The sequence below is a fragment of the Tupaia chinensis genome, unplaced genomic scaffold (genome assembly GCF_000334495.1).
Source record: "Tupaia chinensis unplaced genomic scaffold, TupChi_1.0 Scaffold000201_1, whole genome shotgun sequence".
Lineage (NCBI taxonomy): Eukaryota > Metazoa > Chordata > Mammalia > Scandentia > Tupaiidae > Tupaia > Tupaia belangeri.
The window spans coordinates 1,827,173-1,832,881 of record NW_006159676.1 but is presented as its reverse complement, the minus strand read 5'-3'; the positions used below and the strand labels follow the sequence as shown (position 1 = coordinate 1,832,881).

General features: G+C 47.2%; 1 protein-coding gene across 2 annotated transcripts in view; it reads right to left on the bottom strand.

Annotated features, from left to right (window-relative positions):
- LRRC25 (leucine rich repeat containing 25) overlaps positions 1 to 5,709 on the bottom strand; it is a 10,495-nt gene that overhangs the window by 2,786 nt on the left and 2,000 nt on the right. The gene's annotated exons all lie outside the window — the stretch shown is intronic.

Genomic DNA, 5,709 nt, shown 5'->3' with positions numbered 1-5,709 from the left:
TTCTCGCTTTCTGTCTCTCTTGCTCTCTCTCTGTCTTTCTGGCAAGTGCACACGCCCTATAGCAAAAACCTCTCCCTCCCCCCCCCAATTTTTTTTTTTAATAAATCATTCTTAAATAAAAAAGAATGTCTAGTTCCTGGGACCAGAAATGGTGTAATGGCCCCATCACTGGATTCCCACATAGCTGACCGTGGTTCGAGTCCTGGACCCAGCAGTTTAAAACTCATGCCAGGGGAGGGACCAGCAGGTAGCTTGGTGGTTGGGGTGCTGGAAACTCCCATATGGCCGATCATGGTTTGAGTCCCAGACCTGGTGACTTGATTTCTCTCTCTCTCTTTCTCTCTCGTTCTGTGTGTGTGTCTATCTCTGGTCAAATTAAAATAAATGAATAAATAAAATTAAAATAATTTTTAAAATATCATGCCAGGTGCAGGTGTGCACCTGGGGACCAGCAGGTGGCATGGTGGTTAAGGGCACTGGACTCCCACATGGCCAACCATGGTTCAAGTCCTGGATCTGGAAGCTTGCTTTCTCACTTTCCCTCTCTCTCACTCTGTCCCTCTCTGGTCAAAATTCAAATAAATAAAGAAAGATAAATAAAACAATTCTTAAAGAAATTAAAAGGAATCGAATGCATCATTTCTACCCCTCAGCTCTGGAAGATAGGTTTACATGCCTGAAGTCACACAGCAAATCAAAAGATGAAGAAAACCCTTTCCTGTTCTTTTCATCCCCCTACTACCACTCAGGAGTTCGGAGCAATTCGTACTAGAGTGTGAATGACTGATGGATGTCGCTTACCCAGAATGGCTTGTTTTATTTTGTTTTCTTTTCTTTTCTCTTTTAAACGAGGACCTGAGGGTGGAGTTAGAATGTTCTGGAAGCTAGAAAATTCTTTTTTAGGTGTCTTGCCTACCATAACCAGATATTCTTTTTTTTTTTTTTAAAAAGTTCGTGAAAACGAAAAGTATAAGTATATTTTGGTGCCCCCCAAAAATGTTGATATCTATGTATGGCTATTTTTATAATATGCATTCAATGAACTTTTTTTTTTTAGAGATTTTTGCTATAGGGTGCATGTGCTTGCTAGAGAGACAGAGAGAAAGAGAGACAGAAAGCGAGAAATCACCTCCCCCATGGGGGGCATGGCCATGCTGCAACCCCTTCTCCTCCAGTATCCTCTCAGGATTTGGGGCACATATACACACATGCCCAGTGTGAGATTTCTTTTTAGAGAGATTTTTGCTATAGGGCGCATTTGCAAGCCAGAGAGAAACAGAGAGACAGAAAGCGAGAAATCACCCCCCAGGGGGGATGGCCACGCCGCAATCCCTTCTCCTCCATTCTCCTCTCGGGATCTTGGGCACGCACGCACACGCGCCTGGCATGAATTTAAGCCACCGGGTCCAGGACTCGAACCATGGTCGGCTACATGGGAGTCCAGTGACATAGCCATGACGCTAACTGCTGGTCCCAAGAGAGGGTTTTTTTTTCCTTTAGAATTATTTATTTAATTTTATTTGTTTACTCATTTATTTTCATTTGACCAAATAGAGAGAGGAAAGGGAAAGCGAGAAAGCAAGCTACCAGGTCCGGGACTTGAACCACGATCGGCCACACCACCTGCTGGCTCCAAGGGAGATTTTTGCTATAGAACGCATGTACTCACCGGAGAGACAGAGAGATGGCCATGCCACAATCCCTTCTCCTCCATTCTCCCCTCTGGATTTTGAGCACACACGCACCGCATGTGAGTTTCAAGCTACCAGGTCCGGGACACGAATCGCCGTCGAGCATAGTCGACCATATGGAAGTTCAACGCCTTAACCACTCTGCCACCTGCTGGCCCTATTAATTATTCTTTTCTTTTCTTTTTTCTTTTTCTTTCCTTTTTTTTTTTTGAGAGAGATTTTTGCTATAGGGCGTATGCGCTCACCAGAAAGACAGAGAGAGAGGGGACCAGCAGGTGGCATGGTGGTTAAGGTGCTGGACATTCCCACATGGCCAACCATGGTTCAAGTCCTGGATCTAGTGGCTTGGTTTTTCACTTTCTCTCTCTCTCTGTGTCTCTCTGATCAAAATAAAATAAGTAAATGAATAAAGTTAAAAATAATTAAAAATTAAAAAGAGAGAGACAGACAGACAGAAAGCAAAAAATCACCCCCCAGGGGGGATGGCCACACCGCAATCCTTCTCTTCCATTCTCTTGGGGCCCAGCATGAGTTTTAGCTATGACATAGCCATTATGCCAACTGCTGGTCCTCTATTATTATTTTTCTAAGTTACTAATAGAACATGTGCATGAGAGAGAGAGAGAGAGAGAGAGAGAAAGAGAGAGAGAAAGAGAGAGAAAGCCACCAGGTCCAGGACTTGAACCGTGGTTCATCATGTGAGAGTGCCCAGCGCCCTAACAACCGCACCACCACGCCACCTGCTGGCACAGCGCGGTATTTGGTTCTAAACAGCGTGTTTGGGAGGCCAGGTACAGGAAGCCTGATTGACAAGCTGCCTTCCTGAGCTCAGAGCCTGCACCCCCTACCCAGGCCACTTCCGCTTTTCAGCCCTATTTGCATCTGCTTTGCATATCCCGCCCTTTCCCATCAGGAGCCTCCCTAGCCCTCCCCCCCAGCCTCCCCAGCCTCCTGGCCCTGGACTGTTGCCCAGGGTCATGACTGTCACCTTCCTGATGGGATTGTCCCAGGTCCTCCCAACCTCATCTATCATATCTGGGCTTCTCAGAAAAGACCCCGGAGGGGCCGGCAGGTGGTGTGGTGGTTAAGGGTACTGAACTCCCACATGATCAAGCACGGTTCAAGTCCTGGACCTGGCAGCTCGCTTTCTCATTTTCCCTCTCTCTGTCCCTCTCTGGTCAAAATTAAGTAAATAAATGAATCGGTTAAACATAATAATTCTTTTGAAAATAAATACAGGGACCAGCAGTTAGCGTAATGGCTATGTCGCTGGACTCCCATGTAGTCAACCATGGTTTGAGTCCCGGACCCAGTGGCTTAAACTCACGCCGGGCGCGTGTGCGTGCATGCCCAAGATCGCGAGAGGAGAATGGAGGAGAAGGGATTGCGGCGTGGCCATCCCCCCTGGGGGGTGATTTCTCGCTTTCTGTCTCTATGTCTCTCTCTGTCTTTCTGGCAAGCGCACGCGCCCTATAGCAAATAAAGAAATAAGTAAATACAAAGTTAAATAAAATAGTTATTTCATTTATTTATTTTAATTTGACCAGAGAGGGACAGAGTGAGAGAAAGAGAGAGATAGAGAAAGCATCTTGCCAGATTGGTCCGGGACTTGAACCTTGGTTAGCCACGTGAGACTGTCCAGTGCCCTTAACCACCACACCTGCTGGTCCCAATCATTCTTTTTTTCTTTTCTTTTCTTTTTTTTTTTTGAGAAGTTTTTGCTATAGGGTGCATGCGTTTGCCAAAAAGAGAAAGACAGAGAGACAGAGAGACAGAAAGCGAGAAATCACCCCCCAGGGGGGATGGACGCCGCAATCCCTTCTCCTCCATTCTCCTCTCGGGATCTTGGGCACACACGCACACGCGCCCGGCGTGAGTTTAAGCCACCGGGTCCAGGACTTGAACCATGGTCGACTATGTGGGAGTCCAGCAACATAGACATTACGCTATCTGATGAACTCCCAATAATTCTTTTAAAATGAAAAAAAGAAAACCACTCACAGCAAGTTTCTCCCTTCTCCTGACATTTGTCCCTGGCCCCGCCCCTTGAAATTCTCTGAACTGGAGCCTCCAGGTGGTGTGGTGGTTAAGGTGCTGGCCACTGCCACATGGCTGACAGCAGTTCAAGTCCCAGACCTGGCGGCTTGCTTTCTCACTTTCCCTTTCTCTCTCTGTCTCTCTCTGGTCAAGTTAAAATAAATGAATGAATAAATAAAATAATTCATTAAAAAAAAACCCAAACAGTTGGATTCCTCAGCTGTGCATGGATGGGTAAGACACCCTACAAGGCTAACCCACATGCGAAGGTTTCCGGTTGAAGACCAGAGTCCCCTTGGGGTTAAGAGGCAGGTGCTTGTCCGTGATATCGGGCTGGCAGAAGCTGACAGCGAATCATGGTATTAAGAAGGGTAAACAGGGACCAGCAGTTGGCGTAATGGCTATGTCGCTGGACTCCCATGCAGTCGACAGCGGTTCGAGTCCCGGACCCGGTGGCTTAAACTCACACCGGGTACTTGTGCGTGCGTGCCCAAGATCCCGAGAGGAGAATGGAGGAGAAGGGATTGCGGTGTGGCCATCCCCCCTAGGGGGTGATTTCTTGCTTTCTGTCTCTCTGTCTGTCTCTGTCTGTCTGTCAATCACATGCACCCTATAGCAAAAACCTCTCCCCCCAAAAAAGCCAAATGAACAAACAAAAACTAGGACAGAGAAACTATTCAAAATAAAAACGCTGATGTAAGCCCGCAGTGTTTGTCTAGAGGATTGGGGCTGGGTGGAAGAGATGGGGGAAGGGCCGTCCCCATTTTCCCGAGGCGGAAATGGAGACTCACACCCAGCCCTGAGTCACACAGGATCAGAGCCCAGACAGTTGACTGCTACCACAGAGCCCCAACTCTCCTCTCTCGGGGTCCAAAAACTAGGTTTGCAGGTCATAAGGTGTAGACTGTACAAGCTTATTTCACTCTTTTTATTATTTTTTTCTAGAGACTTTTCGCTATAGGGTGCATGCGCTCACCAGCCAGACAGAGAGAGACAGAAAGTGAGAAATCACCCCCCAGGGGGGATGGCCACGCCGCAGTCCCTTCTCCTCCATTCTCCTCTCGGGATCTTGGGCACGCACGCACACATGCCCGGCGTGAGTTTAAGCCACCGGGTCCGGGACTCGAACCACAGTCGACTACATGGGAGTCCAGTGACATAGCCATGACGCTAACTGCTGGTCCCAAGACTTCTTTATTTAATTTCATTTGTTATTATTATTTTTCAGTTCAACCAGAGAGAGAGAGAGAGAGAAAGCAAGAAAGCAAGTTGCCAGGTCTGGGACTCGAACCACAGTCAGCCATGTAGGAATCCAGCACCTTTAACCACCAGGCCACCTGATGGTCTTATTTTATTTTATTTATTTATTTATTCATTCATTTTAATTTGACCAGAGTGAGAGAGAGAGAGAGAGAGAAAGTCACTAGAGAGAGACAGAGAGAGGGAAAGTAAGAAAGCAAGACTCCAGGTCTGGAGCCTGAACCAGGACAAGACACCTGCTGGCCCCACTATTATTATTATTATTATTATTATTATTTAACTTGCTCTAGGGCACAGATGCTCATCACAGAGAGACAGAGACACAGAGAAAGAGAGAGAGAAAGTAAGAACGCCAGCCACCTGGTCCGGGACTGGAACCACAGTCAGCTATGTGGGAGTCCTGCGTCTTAATCCCCATGCCACCACTGGCTCTTCTGTTATTCATTTAATTTTTTTTTTCTCTTGAGACTTTTACCAAAGGGCTTGTGCACTCTCCAAAGAGAGACAGAGAGAGACAGTGAGATGGAAAGTAAGAAATCACCCCTCCCCGGGGGGGATGGCCACGCCCCAATCCCTTCTCCTCCATCTCCCTCCTGGGATTTTGGGCACGCACGCACACACACCCTACATGATTTTCTTTTCTTTTCTTTTGGAGAGGTTTTTTTGCTATAGGGCACGTGCGCTCGCCAGAAAAACAGAGAGAGACAGAGAGACAGAAAGC